Genomic DNA, 18,383 nt, shown 5'->3' with positions numbered 1-18,383 from the left:
GTATTCAGAAAAGCACAGCAGTATGATTTTTACATTAATAAGACATTTAGAAATATTTCTACACTTGCCATTCCTTTAAATGCTTAACTCACTTTTGCTGTTTTCCTATTCTGTCCCTTTTTTCTGCGTAGTTTACTCGCTTCATTGTATCCTAAAAATGTTAATTTACAACAAGGTGAGAAGACACTTGTGTAAAAGACACTGAATAATGAAAGGCTGCAACTACTTGAGAATCAGACCCAATAATTAGTAAATAATGGATTAAATAATCAGAACAGCTGGAAAAGCAGAAAGAAAATATTGTTAAAAAAAAAAAAGCTTTCATAATCTCCATATAACTGCTATTAATTCAAAGTTTCCAAACTTACTTTTGTCATTTTTTCATTGACCTGAAAACACAGAAACTGGGAAACAATAGCTCACTTAATTAGGCTAGGCAGGGACAAAAACCTGCAGCCACCTGGGGTTCCCAGGACTTAGTTTGGGAACCACTGGCCTTGAACACTACCTTTGCTATAGCTCATCCTGCGCAATTTAAACAAGAGGATGCATTACCCTCTTTTTCACAGAGGTTTGTAATGCAAACAAGAAAGGGGAAAAAATAGCTCTAATTACAATCTTTTGCTACAATAATGTTTCCTATTTCATGGCATTACGACCCATAAAATGGGTTCTAAGTTTAACTACTTCTGTATCCCTGCGGCAGAAGAATATGATGACTGCTAAGAAAACAGTAGGAAATTATATAGCAGAAACTTGATGTTTCGGTTATGGGAAATGCATAATTTCTTCTTCATTTCTGTTTATAGTCTGAAGACATTGTCACTTCATTACAGGAATTTAAAATTATACTTTCACAGGCGCACACCTGCCTATCAAACGGCATCTTCAGCTATTAACATGGTTAGAGTAATAGAGGCAGCAAAGCTGCATAAGCTCAAAGAATATTGTGGTGTTTTAAGAACATTAGGTGCATGTGGAACTCTAGGAAAAAAAGCATATTATCCACGCAAGCTTTTGTAAGTGGCAGATGCTCACAATAACTCTGTCATAAAAGAAGCAATAACCATAAAGGAAAAAGAAGAGAAAAAAAACCCACCGCATTACACTTTTTCAATATCATTAACTTCAGGAGCATGACAGGCTGAAAGCTAATAATGAATGTACAGGGATTTGTGTATATTAAAACTAGCTCCACTGCTGAAGTGTATTTAGGCACTCTATGCTAGCTTTCAATATTAAAAAGCAGGACTGCTTAATTGAAAATTAATTTAATTATTTCACACTTTTCTTGAATGCAGTAATACAAAAGTAATTAATCAGTTTGACTATTCTAAAAAAGGAAAGTATTGAAACTCAGTGGCACTTTCTGCTACATTCAAATACGCAATGCTATGATGTACTATTATACAAATTATCACAATACATTATTATATCTAAAAGAAATTTCACTATTATTATTATTTTTTAAATTATTAAATCCAAAAGAAATTACACTCATTATTTATTATTGTTATTATTATATCTAAATGAAGATGACTGTGTAATAAAAGTCAGCTTGTTGTTTGGGGCATGCAAACAAAACACTAAAATTTTCTAAATAAACTTTTAGTAATGATGCAAATTTTATTTTTATTTTTTGCTAAATAAATCACAGATAATGTATAAGTAAATATGTCCATCTAGCTATCATCTGTTTTTTGAAGCTGTTTATTTCTTTTCAGGAATATGGTAAAGGTGTTCCTTCTGCATCAAAGCAGCAATCAACCCTTAAGGGGACACCAGTCGAATACTGGGCCCAGCCATGCAGACACCCATCCTCACTGATATACTCACACCAGTGCTAGATTACATCCATCTGTTCATTAATTGGCTAGACCCACCTAATACTAATATACAGTTGTCAGTGCCCAGGATATATCATTGTTACATTAGACACAAGGAAAAAAATAGTCATGGATGGGACACCAGTTTCTTATAAAAAACACACATGCACAAATTTTGTCATAAAACGTCAGGCCAATTCACATCCACCCGTCCATATAAACCCATTATTAAACATATAAAAATGTATAGTTATATGTTATTTTAATTATCACATTTATGAGGTATCTAAAGATTTGGTAATATTTGAAGACAAATTAATGCAGAAGTGGAAAGAATACTCATACTCCATTAAGACAGTAACCCAACTGGGAACCTAAACCCTGAAGGTATAAGGCAAAAGCGTAATCATTGTGCTACTCTGCGGACCACAATCAAAACTATTTACTTCCACCATAGTACCCTTTGCAGCTGCTCTTCCTGTGGTGGGCTGTGGAAGCAACATGCTAAGTTGAAGAGGCCAAGTCACTTTGTAACCAGGAACTAACCCCCTTCCCATGATTAAGGGAGGCACCCAAGGGCTGTACATCTACCTCCATCATTATAGCCTTTTCTTCATGATTTAAAGAAGCAGAAATACTCCTTCAAGCTCCTCTTGTATCACTTAACTTCTCACCCTTTAACATTATAACTGCCATGCAATTTTATGTACTATAACCACTAAGGATTTGCTAAGTGGTGTCTGAACCATTTGGTTCTCACTACTGGTCCATTAACTAGACATGCAGCTAGCACATCCGTAATGCCCTTTCCAAAAAACAGAGTGAAGATAAGAATAAATAATTTATAGACACAGAGCTTCTTGTTTGCATATATTTTGGCTTAAAATATTAGCTTGCATTTTTAATTAAGAAAAAGAAAGATTCCAAAGTCACAGTACTGCTCAGCATATAATTGCTTCAACATTTTTCAATCAGATGGCTACATAAAATAACAAATGAAGAAAAAAAAACCTTTTTTTTTTTAATAATAATCATGCTGAAATATTTTTCAGAATAGTATGTAAGCAGCAAGTGACATGACAGAAATCCACATAAGCAGTATGTACAGATTTTGGGTGTCAGTTGTAAGCAGCTCCGTTACACAAAACAGTGGCACTCCGTCCACTTTCCTTTTGTTGCCTGTGCATCCTCCTTCCTGCCTCTGTATTTTATTGGTGTCTGCATTCGTGGCCATCACTCGTGCTGCCTTTCATGGGGGTTTAGCAGTTTTGTTTACAGTACAGTACAGAGCAGGCTTGCTTTTTGGCTGGCATGTAGTTGATTTGCCATAGAAAGTGACATTTCTCCCATAGCTTATAATAGGTTCAATGAGTTGCTGCACTACAATTGCACACTGCCTTTCCCTGGTAATCAAGTGAGATCTTTCTCAAAATAGGATATAGCACTTTGCATATTTGTTAATTACATCAGTTGCTATCCAAAATTTGTTGGGTTTGCTTAAATTATTCTGAGTGAAACTGCATCAACAATTCATCCAGAATAACTATTCATTAATGGTTATGTTCTGCCCTGACTTATGTGACAGTTTAGGGCTTTCTTGACCCCTTGAACCCTCAGACACCAGATAAAAGTCCAGATAATTGATTTATTATAATAATAATGTGCATAAAGCACGCTCCTCTCCACAATTCTTCAGTAACAATAATCAAACAAACAATAACCAATCCTCCACTCTCCCAGACGCTTAGCCACCCTGCCTCCCAACTCAACTTAATTGTCTGGGATTTCCCAGAGTCCTTTATAGTCCTCAACCCGGAAGTGCTTCTGAGCCCTCAGTCCATGTGATTATCCAGCACTTCCGGGTCAGGTAAAAACTTCGCTTTTTCTTCAGCCCGGAAGTATATCATTTTTTCCGTTCCCATGACTTGGAAATACTTCCGGGCTATATGGGAAATATAAATCCCTGGGCCTCCCTGCAGCGACTCCTGGCGGCTCCCTTGGTAAACAGCAGGGCTGTACATTATAAGTCCACAGTCCATAATTCCCTGCTGGCATTCGGGGCACCTCTATGCTACAAGGAGGGCTCCATCTGGCAGCCTGGGGGTATTGGCTGGGATGAATGGCCGGCAATATCTCACACTGTATAACATATTATGTAGTTCGATACAAAGTATGCCAAGTACCTGTTATAGCAGAAAACTTGTTAGTATACTAAAAGGGACAGTTTAGGATAAAAAGCACTTCATTTGAGCATGCATCTTCCATTAATCCATTGTGTGCATGTGATTATGTCTGTGTTTCAGCATTTCAAAATATTATATTATATTTAAACTATATTTAAATCAATTTTTTTTCTCCCAAAATGGAACCTCATTAACAACCAAGTCCCACATTCCACTTGTCCTTCCATCTTCAGCCATGGTACAAATGTAAATTTTTGTCAGCATCTTCATGTAGCACATGCAGAGAAAGATTTATTCTTGCATATGCATACATTCTGAAGTCTGGGCTTTTAATGCGCAGTTTGCTTTATCAATGCTATGCCATCGCATGTTCTCATTTCCCCATATCATATTGATGCTGGCATTTACAGTGTACCTACTAAGAAAAAGTCAATGTAGGACTAGGACAAGTACAGGAATCTCTTTAAAGCTGTATTGAGAAGCTGTAGGATTAGGATTAGGTAGACTTTATTATTCCAGAGGGAAATTTGTTTACGGCAGGAAAGAACTAAAAACATTGTTAGACAGCTCCAATAGATAAACAAAGACACAACATCTGACAACCAATGTTATTGCATACACACACACTCAAGATCAATACAAAAAAGCATAATTACTATCAAAGATAGTACTGCAGAATTTAACAATTAGCAGCATCCCTTCAAGTAACAGAATTTAAAATGCTTATACAGTAGCTCTAAGAATAAAAGAGTTACTAAACCTTGTAAAAGGCGCTATACATGTGCCCGACACAGACTCACGACGGAGGCACGTGTAAAATCAACAAAAGATTTTATTTTCATCAACTGTGGTCCACATCTTCCCCGTGTCCCTCAGCCCTAACACAGTCCCAAAACACCAAAACAATAAATCAAAATAAAGCACACCACACTCTTTTCCTCCACCATTCCTCCCAGGCAACCTCGTCCTCTTCCTCCCGACTCAGGTTCCTGAGTGGTGGCTGCTGGTTCCTTTTATTAGGCACCCGGAAGTGATCCAGGTGCTTGATGGCCGAGTCCCAGGTGCACTTCTGGGTGTGGTGAAAATACTGCCCACAAGGGCCCAGCGGTTCCTGCTGCAGCACCCCCTGGTGGCACCTGCGGATCCCAACAGGGCTGCACCAAGCTCCAACTCCCATGAAGCCCTGCGGGAGTCCGAGGTACCACTGCAACCCAGGGAGGCTGCCATCTAGTGTCCAGGAGGAGGTATTGAGTCTCCCAGAACATATGCTGAAGGGGCGTCCTGGCTGAGCACAACAAGGTTGCTCTTTACTTGTAGAAACCTAAATCTGCAGACTGATGGCAACAGCTAGAATTTAGAGATAAGAGGATGGCTACTGTCTGACAGAAGTGAGTTGTCTTTCTTTCTGACCTGTTTGCAATGGTTGTAAATTCAAGGATATTTCAAATATGGAGTGAAATATTGGAGAGAGCTCCTCTGCACAGTAATGAAGCAGATGGCCACTTATTCCATCTGGATCTGAGCTTTTTTGATTTTTGTTTGTTTAAAGACCTTTCTGACATCATTCTGGTCAAAAAAGGGGTGACTCCTGGCTCCAGTCTTCATTCTGTTCTTTTGCTGACTTACTTCTGAAGCAAAATCCTGCAGTTCAAATCTTGAATAGAGCTCATTCAAGTTTTGCGCCAACTGATAGTCAGTTTTGACCCTTTCCAGTTCAACTCGAATATTGCTTTTTGCCTGAATGCCAGTCATCATCTTCATTCCATTCCATAATGCACCCAGGTTATCAGTCCACATTTCATTCTCTATCCTGTCCTAATACTTCAGCTTTTCCTGCTTTATTTCATGTTTCATCTCCTTCTGTAATTCCTGTTCAGTTAATGTTCCATGTTGAAATGCCCTATTTTTCAGGTTATCAGTTGTTTTAGATCTCTGGTAATCCACAGCTTGTTTTTATGGTATGTTTTGGCTGATTTCGTGGGTTATATGGTGTCCTCACAGAGTTGTGTGTAACAGGTTACAGTATCAGTCAGTTCATTAATGTCAGCACAGGATTTTTCTAACACTGACAAGTACTCAAAACAGTCACACAGGCACTCAACAGAGTCCTCATCCCAGACTTTAATTTGTTTGCTTTCCAGCTTTTCTCTCTTAAAAACAGGTTAATAGACTGGAATAAGACAGACACAGTAATTATCTATTTAAGACAGTGGCAGTTTTGCTTTCAATTCATAAGTGCCTTTGATGTTCCAGTAGCACTCATCAAGTATTCAGTTTTAATGAATTGGGCAAGTGACATAGCAAAGTGTTTTGTTTGGTGCATAGTGGTTAATGTCTTACAAATATGAAGTTCAGAGTATTGGGAGACAGCGATTCAAGCCTCTGTGTTACTCTATAGATGGTGTTAACGGCCTCACTCGCCACTGCCCTCATCATGAAAATCTGTGGAAATTCTATGGACAGATAAATGGGGTGCAGGGAGACAGACAGTGTGTGGCGCCTGGTGTGGTGGAAGTGCTGCATGGGCACCCGGAAGCACTCCAGGTGCATTTGGTTCCTCTTCCAGCAGCACTTCCTGGTGCTGCCATCCAGAGCTCCAGGATCGTCCAGGCACCCCCTGACAGTGGCCACGGACCCCAACAGGGTTGAGCTTTTAAACTCCCCATTTGTGGCCCTGATGCAATCTGGGGGCTGCCCTCTTGCGCCCCGGGAAAGATATTGCCCCTCTTCCAGTCCTTCCCTTCCCCAGACGTCCCAGTGGCTCAAGGTCACCGGTCGTCTGCCACAAGACCTACATAAATGAAAGTAACTTAGATCTCTTTATTTATTTTTACTGTATTACAAATTATTGATGGTATTTAGTTTGGTTTGTCTTGTTAGCCTAATATTAAACAAAAAAAAAAACTAGTAACTTAATTGAATTTATCAAATACATAACACATCAGAATATGTTGTCAAACATCATATATAAACCAGATTTACTGTAAAAAGGGATGTATGTCATTGGTGGCAAGAGTCCAGTAAATAACACAACCATGAATCAACGTGTTTTTCTCTGCCCACAACAAATCAATTTTATAGTCAGACCACAAGGAAAACTGAAACTAATTATTACAGAGGATAAGCCTACGATTTCTGTTATTGCTTACTCCTCCAAAGCTTATTACTTGCTAAATAGATTCTTGATTACCCGTGAAAGAAAAAAAAGAAACTTCTTAGCAGTGCAGAAGGCGGTGATTTGACAGTTTATTCAAATAATATCAATATCTAAAAATAACCCAATATTGCTGGAATTATTGCTGTAATGAGTTCTTTAATGAAATGCGCATTTAATTTTATGAGGCAGGAACATGTGTGAAAGGAATTAAATTTCAACAGGCTCCCAATCTGCAGCTAATAAGTTAACTGCTTTATCAAAAAAATTTACTTGCTGTTAAAAGAAATGCCCTTCATCTCCCAAGACGTGACCTTCACATCTACCACTAACAGCCACAATATGAAGCAACACCTTTTAATCAATACTCACAGCTAGCCTATTGGAGTCTTACTAAGCTGTAAAAAAAGTATAATTATTCTTTTCTCTTCAAAATCAGTATGAGTATCTTGATTTAATAACAGCTAGTTAACTATGTTGCATGGAAGACTTCAAGAATTAAGCAAACATGTGGCAATTTCTTTGCAGCAGGGCAGTAGGTGTTCCATACTTTTAAAGTAGCAGATTATCCCAGAGCAAATGCATACTTAACATTTGTCCTTCTGATTTTTCCCTTTTTTGCTGCATTCTTAAAATTTACTTGAATAAAGCCTTACATCGTCGATACCATAACAGAATAATCAACCAATGCAATGTTGTTAAAAATGTAGAGCATTGCTAATTGTTGAATTATTATTATTGACTCAATCCCTAAAATGTTTTATTACTGTCTTGTTTCAGATGATATTAATAGTATAATTAGTTTTTTACTTGAATTAATTTTTGTAATGATGTATTGATCACATTTTGAAACATTGTTTCCATTTCAAGTAATCAGAATTTGCTCTGGGCTGACTGTGGTTATTCTGAAGTGCTTAACAAGGGTGAGAATCAAAATGGCTGTATTACATTTTCTCTTACTTATTTTAAATAATTGAGAGAACTCCTGCAAATATGTTTTGCAACCTGTGCAAGCAATAAATATGATTAGTTGATTACACTAGACAACAAAGGTTTTGCTTCTGAAACACTTTTGGGTGTATTTTATCCTACTGATCATAAAAATTAACCTTTACATTTTCTTATCATGTGCTGTTTTATTGCACTCATCTATTTTTGTAATTTCTCATAATATAACTATACATATACACTACATCAATTACAACTAGAACATCTGAGATGATGCAAAAGTAGTGACACTGCTGCTAAGAATGAAGTTTGGCTACACCAAGCACAGATGTTTCATTTCCGAATGGGTCAGCCATGCTAAATTGTCATATTGCTTTAAAAAGAAATGCCCACTCTTTAAGCATTTCATTCCAGGGCAAAAAAATATCTCACAAAAGCCATTTGTCCACCAAACAGTCCTCTTCATGTAAAACTTGGACTGCTAATAAAATTCAAGAAAGCAATGAACAAGCAACAATTTTGATATCTGAGACATATTATTTCATGAATAACCGATGACAAGATTAGGGAAGGCTTTTTTGATAAAAGTCATCTAAAACAAGTCATCTATGACAAGTGGTTCGAAGGATGTTGAGAATTATCTTGGCAAATACAGAGCACCACACTACATCAAACTGCTTGACAACAGACATTCTTTTATAATAAACTACAACATGTTTTTAAAGATGCATTTTCTACATTCCATTTCCCTGCTAATCTTGCTGCACTCAGTGACGAGTGTAATGAAAGGTTTTGCTAGGACATTGCAAAAGGGTGAGTGGAATCCATCAATGCTGGCTGACTCATTTATTTCATTCTGAAATAAATGCAGAGTGCAAACAAAAATTCGAAGCAAAACATTTTTAAACTCCACAGAATTAATGCATTGAGTCAGCATCATTAACCTATTAAACATTCCAAATTCAATAAAAGATATCTTCATGTTTCTTCAAAGTCCTACATGATGCACTCAACCTGAAATTATGTCTGACCAGCTTGAAGCTCTATATTGTAATCAACAAAACCTTTTCAGGAAGAAAAACATTTGAAAAGATTTTTTTGCCCAGTGATTGGTTGTTTAGACACGTACAGTAAGTGGTGAGGTTATTGTGTGTACGAAAAAAAAAATGTTCATTTTTGCTACATGGATCTTGCATCTTGTGTATGAATCCCTAACCTCGTTGCTGTTTTGTTGAAATTTGCATCCTTACACTATCTGCCAGGGTTATTTCTCTGGGTTTTCCGTTTTCCTCTCATATTCCAAAGACGTGCATTGTTAAATTAATGGGGAATTCTAAGACAGTGATGTTTGAGAGGGCCCTGTGAAGGAATGGCTCTCCCTATGGGGTTTATTCCTGCCTTCCTTTACTTGATGCTGATCTAATTGGTTTCCCTAACCTTTCTGTTACTGTGAATTTTATTTGTCCATCTCTGAATATTTAATGTTTATCCTACATTAATGCAGGATGACAAATAGCATCCAAAAATCACTAGAGCTTTGCAATTACTAGTTACAGTGAGCTGCATTCACTTCAGATTTCATCTGAATACAACCTCACTGAGACTTCACTTTTGTTGGTTATGCAAAAGGAAACCCCGGCAATAGTTTACAAAAGTTTTCGGCACAATGCACCTCCAACAGTGATGCTAATAAAGTTTTTATGCTCACATTAAAAAGGTATTGTTAAGATATTAGTTTCATGACATTTTATAACAGTACATGTTACATTATTACATGATCTAATACAGTCGACCATTGATATACGACTGGCCTGACATGCGAACAACTTGATTTACGACCAAAATTTTTGTTTTGATTTACGACCAACATTTTGCGTTACGACCCGAATGCGGTCACGTGTATCCACTTGTGCGATTGTAAACAAACAGCCGAGAACGTTCATAAGCGTCAGTCGGAGCCCAGATACATGTGTTTGTGGTTAATTATTGGTGTTTTAGTAAATTATGCACATTACACAACCTTTTTTATTATGAAAAGGTTAAGTAAGTGTTGCTGTGGGAGGTTCGGAGCGCATTATGGGTATTTCCATTATTTCTTAGGGGAAAAATAGTCTTGACTTACAACCAACTTGAGTTACAACCAGCCCTCGCGAACGAATTGAGTTCATAAGTCAAGGGTCCACTGTATTACATATCCCGACTCTCAGGTTGAAATAAAATCTCCCCATCATATTATTCATAAGACTCAATTTGCTGTTGTATTTTTTTTTTTTTACCGACAGTCTAAAAGAAAATATCCCATCTTATACACAGGTGTGAAGAGAAGAACAACTCTTTCTTTTGAATCACTTTTACGTATATGCTAGAATGTATGCAGCATAAAAATACAAGTAATGTATTACAGGTAAAGAATACATAATGATTGGCAAACGTAATAAGAGTTTTTTGGGATTCTAGAAGTACAACTTTGTGAGGACTATTGTGGAATACAAAGTTAATTCAAATTATGTTCTTTGTTGCCAGGTTATGTTACGACTATATAACACCCTAAAAACTGGATTAAGATGCTATGGTTGGATAAAATGTTTTTGTTTATAAAGGATGACCAATGCATGGCAATGGATGGTACCTTTTATAGCAAGTTTAATATGCTGCATTACTGTAGTTGCAGATTCCAAGGTTTCTAAAACTTTTTGGAAGATTTTTTTATTGGAAATCTATTTGCAGCCATTGAACAAAAAATGCTCCAAATATAAAACCTCCTCAAGGCATTCGTCTAATTTAATACAAGTGAGAGATTTTGCTTAAAGAAACCTGCATGAGTTTCCTCAACATCCTTAAATAACTACAGTAACGAGTATACTTTCTACCAATGATGAAGGCACAGGTAACATTTCTAAACTTTACATTTATTTCTATTTTTTTCAAAAGAGTGCACAACTTGATAATTTGGGGCAGTGCTTAGAAAGGGCTGTTTCAATTACAGTTTTAGATGGTGAATTAACTATTGATAAAATAAACTCCTCATCCATTGTGTGAAACCATGTCTACTTTTAAATGGTACATTGTGCATTCTTTGGGTCACAAGTTCTGAGAATGCCTCACATTAAACTTCATTATAATAAAAAGTATTACTATTATTATCCCAATTGCTTTGGATACCCAACAATCCCCAACCTACTAAACTTTTTGAATATTTTAATGAACAATCTATTGTGGTACTTTACACTATACAGTATATTGCTAGCATGTTGCTTTATCTTGTTTAATTGGAAAAATCCTTATCCATCTTTGTAATATTTTTAAGTATATTCTTTTTTGCTTAAAATTAGAAGTAAACTCAGTTTAAAAGCAATTGTTCAAGGTGTCTTTAGGATACGGCAAAAACTTACAGTGTCTATAAAAAGTATTCAACCCTTTTGGAAGTTTTCTCATTTTATTGTTATACAACTTTAATTCACTATGGATTTAATTTGGTTTTTTGACACTAATCAACTGTAAAAAGACTCTTTAATATCAAAGTGGAGACAGATTTCTGCAAAGTAATCTAAATGAATTACAAAAATAAATCACAAAATAAATGTGATCCCTTTCTTATGGCATGCCTAAATCTACACTGGTGCAGCCCATTTTAGAAGTCACTTAATTAGTTCGATGGACATCACTTGTCTGTTGTTTCTATTGATTGTAGTAAAAATGTACTTTATCTGAAAGGTCCAGAATGTGATACAGTATGGTGACCTAATCTACACAATGGAGACAAAACAAGATTTAAGCAACACTTTGAAAAGCACAAGTCAGGGGATAAGGACAAGAAAATATCCCAGCCACTGAATATCCTTTGGAGTCCAGTTAAATCAAGCTTAAGAAAAGGAAAGAGTATGTCACAGCTGTAAGTCTGTCTAGGGCACTCTGTCCACAAAAACATGAAAACAACTATTTAGGGAAGCCACCAAGAGACCTATGAAAACTCTGAAGGAGTTAGAAAATTGTGGTTCAGCAACTGTTGCCTGGGTTCATCACCAGTTGCAGCTTAATGGCAGAGTGATAATGAGAATGCCACTATTTAAAAAATGCACATAACATCTCAGCCAGAATTTGGCAGAAGGCACATGGGAGACATGGAAGTCAGCTGGAAGGAGGTCCTATGACCTGATGAGACCAAAGTTGAGCTTTCTGGCCATCATTCTAAACAGCATGTTTAAGGATGCAGTTTATCAAAATCACACCATTCGACTGTGAAACATAGTGGAAGAAACATCATACTGTGGGGATGCTTCTGTCAGTAGGCTCTGCAAATCTTGAAAGGGTGGGGTGTAAAATGAAAACAGCAAAATATATGGAAATCCTGATATAGTCAGCAGGAACCCAATATCTGTATTCCAGTCAGTCAAAAACCCTCAGCATTAAGCCAAAGCTACACAAGGATGGTTGCAAAATAACAATGTTAATGACTTGAAGTAGTCAAGTCAGAGGAGAGATCTTAATCCAACTGAGAACCTGTGGTTGGACTTGAGAAAGGCTGTTCACTTATGATCCTAATGGGTCCTGACTGATCTTGAGCAGGTTTGCAAAAAAGAATGTGGAAAATTGATGTATCCAGATGTGTAAAGCTGATAGAGACTTGTGAACAAAGACTTAAGGTTGTCATGGCTGTCAAAAGGCATCGACTAAATTCTGATATGAAAGGGATGACTACTTCCGCAATCAGCTAGTTTGTATTTTATATATTTGTAATTAATTTAGACCACTATGCAGAGATCTGTTTTCACTTTCACATTAAGAAGTCTTTTTTTCATTTATCAATGTCAAAAAATGCAAGTTAAATCCACTGTGATTTAATGTTGTATAATAAAAAATGTGAAAACATCAAAGGTGGTTACTACTTTTTTTTTATTAATTTTATTGTAATAATTCCATACAAATAGATACATTTTTACAAAAAATAGGATTGAAAATTAATCGAACCCCACCCCTGAGAAACAGAGCATGGCCAATGGAGTAATACTTAAAGCTTGTAGCAAACCTATATTGATGAGTTTAATAGGGCAATAGAAATGAATGGAGAAGAAAAACAAATGCGGAGAGAATCACTCCTTCTTATTCTAAAATATTTTTGATTAGATCCTGCCAGGTTTTGAAAAAGTTCTGTACAGATCCTCTAACTGAGAATTTGACTTTTTCCAATTTCAAATAGTATAAAACATTGGTTTCCCACTGACTTAAAAGAGGACAGTTAGGAATCTTCCAATTTAGCAAAATAAGTCTGCGTGCCAAAAGTGTAGTGAATGCAATCACAGTTTGTTTGTCCTTCTCCACTTTAAACTCATCTGGAAGAACACCAAACACAGCTGTTAACGAGTTAGGAGGGATTGTGGCACCGAGACTGTCAGAAAGGCACTTAAACATTTTGATCCAAAATGATGTTAATTTGGTGCAGGCCCAAAACATGTGACCCTTTGAAGCTGGGACTTGATTGCAGCGTTCGCATGTCGGATCTTGCCCTGGAAACATTTTGGACAGTTTTAAGTGAGACAGATGTGCTCGATATATAATTTTGAGTTGTATAATTGTATGCTTTGCGCATATGGAGCTCGAGTGAATTCTCTGTATTGCTACCTTCCACTCCTTATCTGATATATTATGAGATCTTTTTCCCATTGTCCTCTTGGATGCTTGAAAGGGAGGGACTGTAAAATAATTTTATATATTGAAGAGATGGTGTCTAAGTCCTTGAAATTGAGCAATATTTTTTCCAGCATGGAGGAGGGTGCGAGATGTGGAAAATCGGCCAGGTTCTATTTAACAAAGTTCCTAATTTGAAAGTGAAATAAATGTGTTGCTGGAAAGTTAAATTTGGAATGTAATTGTTCATAGGATGCAAAGATGTTGTCTATATAAAGATCTCTAAGCAATTTAATCCCAAATCTTTTCCAAACATTAAAAACTGCATGTGTTTGCGAGGGTTAAAAGAGGTGGTTCTCTTGCAGAGGTGCCACAGATAAAAGATTCTCCATCTTGAAATACTTTCTACATTGGTTCCATGTTCTGAGTGAGTAAAGCACAATTGGGTTATTAGTATATTGCCAATAACTTGCATTTATTGGGGCGCAAAGCAGGGAAAATAAAGAAGTACTGCAGGATTTTACTTCTATTACGGACCAAGCCTGTGTATGTTCATCTATTTGTGTCCAGGTTCTTATAGCTTGTATGTTTGCTTCCCTGTAATAAACTTTTTTATAGGCACAATGAATAAATAAATAAATGTTAATTTTACAGTTTCAGAATCTTCTCATAGAACAATTTGATGTGACACGTTTTGCAAATTTAAGAAAATTGGCAGCTGGCACAAAAAATATTCATAATTTTTATATGAATTGGCTTTTTAAACAGTGCATTTATATTATTAATGCAATATGGACAATAAATATAAATTGAATAAAGAGGTATTATTAAGTCAACATCATAAAATATGTTCACCCTTTAGTTTAGTCTAAATTAGTTTAGACTTTTAGGCACAAATATGTGTGTACAGCAATGAGTGTATCACTCTCCTTCAGAAAAACATTGGGGGTTATCAAAATAAAGGAAGGAACAGTCTGAATAATAAGATCAAAGGATTTTGAGTACTCTTGAAATGTTTTGTCTTACTTAATGCAATGGAGTATGTCAAATAAGTAGCTTTTCCAAAACGTGGAATAAAGGTAAATGATAAGAAAATGAAGCTGTATTTTTCCAATTCTGCCATGGCTGTCAGATGTAATGATCAGATAGTCTTCTGTGATTCAAGAGAAAGACAAATCCTTCAGTTCAGCACAACTTTGATGAGTTAAACATGACTGATTCTCACCACTTCATTCGTCTTTCTTGCAACTCCCCTTTGTCTGAGAACAGTGTCCATATAGTAACCACGCGAGGCAGATTTATTATTAGTTTATGTATTATTTGGATGGTGCCTTTATAGAAGGTGACATAAAACATTTGAGATGTGATTGGTTACATTTCTTTTGGGAGCCCAGGCAGGTGAGGTGACTTGCTCATGGTCACATAGCAGGATTTGAAAGCTTTAACCGTATTGCCACAATCCATGCATTGGACAGGCTGCGCTTTCTATCAAGAGATTGATCTCTGAAAAACATATTAATTTAATATTCTTTCATTCACTTAATTACCATATCAAATAGTTGGCTATTCAGACTATTTAATTTCTTAATAAAATTATTTTGTTAAGAGATTTACAGCTATATTCAAATAGATGTCACTGTCACACCTTCATCAGATATGGTTGCTAAGTAAAATGCTTGACATAATTTATTTTTGTGCTATATATTAATCCTAGGCTCAATATGTGTTTGCTTTTCACAAATTCATTTGATACTTTTCTTACACATTATTATAATTATCAAGATTCAGAATAACAAGCTCAGCTCTAACATAAGTGCTTGTAAAAAAATCTTACAGTCAAAGAATGAATGCTTATTTGTTTACCTGAAATAACAAGATATTAATCGTTACAGCTTTTAGATATAAAAGCACAGGGATTTTATTCACATTTAACAAGTCAGTCTTTCCACAATAGAAGACTTCTAAATTGTTGCCTCTTGCAGTTAAGTTTGTGGGAAATTGTTTTTTAAGTTTCTGTTCTCAGGGGATGCTGACTGCATAATTTACACATGCAAGACAGCACAGGCAGAGATATAATGCTCTTCTCGGCAGAAATCAACTGACAGCTTATTGTAAAGTTAAAAGAGCAATGAGTATAATGCAGGGATGTCAAATGCAGTTCCTTGAGGAATAACTTAACAAATACAATGTTCCAGTAATTTAATTCAAAACTGGAGCTGAGAAGATAGCTGGAAGAGTCTGTGCTCCTCTAGGAGTGGAGTTTGACATCAATGCCTGGAACTGGATGCCTTTGTGCTGCTTTTATACAGGGTGGACACCCTTTGTTAGATTCATTGAAATGCTGTTTTTAATGAACTTTACAATGCTGTGGTCACTTATGTTGTTGTCATTTGTTTATTAATGTCAGCCAGAGTTTCACTTCAGTTAACACTATGCACAAAAGTTAAAGTATAAGCATATTTAACCACTAGCTAAAGTACTGGAGTCTAAAATTAATATAAAAAGTGATGATTTACTCAGTTTATAACTAGTAGTCTAAGTAAAATAATCAAATTCAGGGTCCTCAAACCCTAATCCAGCAAAGCTGAGCAAAAAAACAGAACCAGGCCAGGAGCTACGTTAGTTCATCAAAAAGGCCAATTATGCACAAATGAAAGCCACCATGTAATCTAAAATGTCTGCCTTTGGGATGCATGAGGAAGACCAGAGTAGGAATCTAAGAGAACCTCTAAGAGAACTCTGGTGTGTGTCGATATGTTAAAGGAGAAGACCCAAAAATAAGACACTGAAAGTAAACATGTCTACCAATGCCGGAATGGACAGCAGAAACTGAAGTTGTTTACAAGTAAAATGCATATTCAGAATACAGCTCCTTAAAAACAAACTAAAATTATTATGCAGAAGAGTGTTATCTTTGAAAGTGAAAATGGAGAAACTACCTGAAATTCATTATGGTCTTTTATAGATGAATGCTGTCATGAACTGCATATCCATGTACACACATCTATAGGTGCACTAATTCAATAGCCACACAAGGCATTTTGAGAAACTGACTTGCAAAATGTCGTCGGTGATGACTCTGACAACCAAACTCATGAAAACCGCATAAGCAAACACGGAGTAACACTATCAAACTATGATGTAGCAGCTCTTCATAAAATATATCCAATATAGTGTACATAGATATAGGGTATAAAGCAAACACAAGCAAAGAAAACGTAGAAATGGTGGTGTGTTTCAGAACTTCATTAACAGTTTTGCGGCATTTTGAACTTCTGAACGTTTACTTCAATGTCTATTGGTGATTTTGTTTATTCAATATTTTGTAACAATTAATTATTTCCAAACATAACAGAAAATATAACGTAATTGCATACATTAGTAGAACATATGTAATTGCACATTTTTAACAGCATTTTACATTGTCACTAGCTGCGTTACGTGACTTTGACATTAAATTTCTAAGACAATAAAGATATGCCTGTCCATGTACTCTAAAATTTGGCAAGAAATTGTCATCAATTATTGTTTTTGCACCAAAAGGTATCATTTGAAATATACTGTTATATTTTCTTAAAGCACTGAACAAATGTTCTTAGTCCGGGTGTAAACAAATACCATAATTTTAATAGGGTCTGGTAAGTCTTCAAAAGGTGATAATTTGATTTTCCCACTTTTACAACACAGGTGGTACATCAGTACATTTCAATACACAACAGTACACCCTGGAAGAATTTCTGTATTAGATTCATAATCAATGTGTGACTTGTAATTAAACCCCTCATTGCAAAGGCAAACATGTTTTCTGGTTTGCATGTTGAACAGAAGTTTCTCTGTTCATATCACTATGTTTTAAGGTATGTTTAGTAACCTCAGCTCTGTTCATGATGGGATTTTTTGTGCATATTTAGCAAGTGCAACTCTGTTCATTTTAAGATTTTATTGTACATGTTTAGCAATTACCTGTCTGTTTACTTTAGGATTTTTTGTGTATATTCAACAACTGCAAATCTGTTTATTTGGGAATTTTTTATGTATATTTAGCAACTGCAACTCTGTTGCTCTCAGATTTTTGGTGCAGATTTGGTCATAGATTTTCTGAAATTAATTAAGTCTGATAATGTCTGTGTGGCACTTAAGTTTCATGCTTTATTAGTATAGTTTTATATTTATTAACTGCAACTCTGTTGCTTTTGGGAATTTTGTGCACATTTAGCCGCAGATATGTTTAATTGATTTTGCCTGATATTGCCTATATATCTAGTACAGCACTTATGTTTTCATGTTTTATTAGTATTGCTCTGAGATAATTCAGTTTCATCAGTAAAGTAAGAGAATGTACTTGATTGTGATGTTTGGAATAACCAGTTTTGATTATGAGCATGTTTAAAAGTACTAATGGTTTCCCAACATCAAAATGACCTTCACATAAAGCTCTTGTGAAGCACAATCTTTTACCCCACACTTAGCAAATAATAGGCCATTTCTGTAAACTCCAAATACACCTGTAACAATTTCTGATGCAGCTAACAATTTGCAAAAGATATCATAGGTTGAGGAATTTTGCATATTATTCATGTCCATTTTAACATCGTAGTTTTATATGAGAAACTTGGTATCGCTCCCACTGATTATATATTAACTGAT

This window comes from Polypterus senegalus, chromosome 15 (assembly GCF_016835505.1).
Source record: "Polypterus senegalus isolate Bchr_013 chromosome 15, ASM1683550v1, whole genome shotgun sequence".
NCBI lineage: Eukaryota > Metazoa > Chordata > Cladistia > Polypteriformes > Polypteridae > Polypterus > Polypterus senegalus.
Note: the sequence above shows the minus strand (reverse complement) of the source record.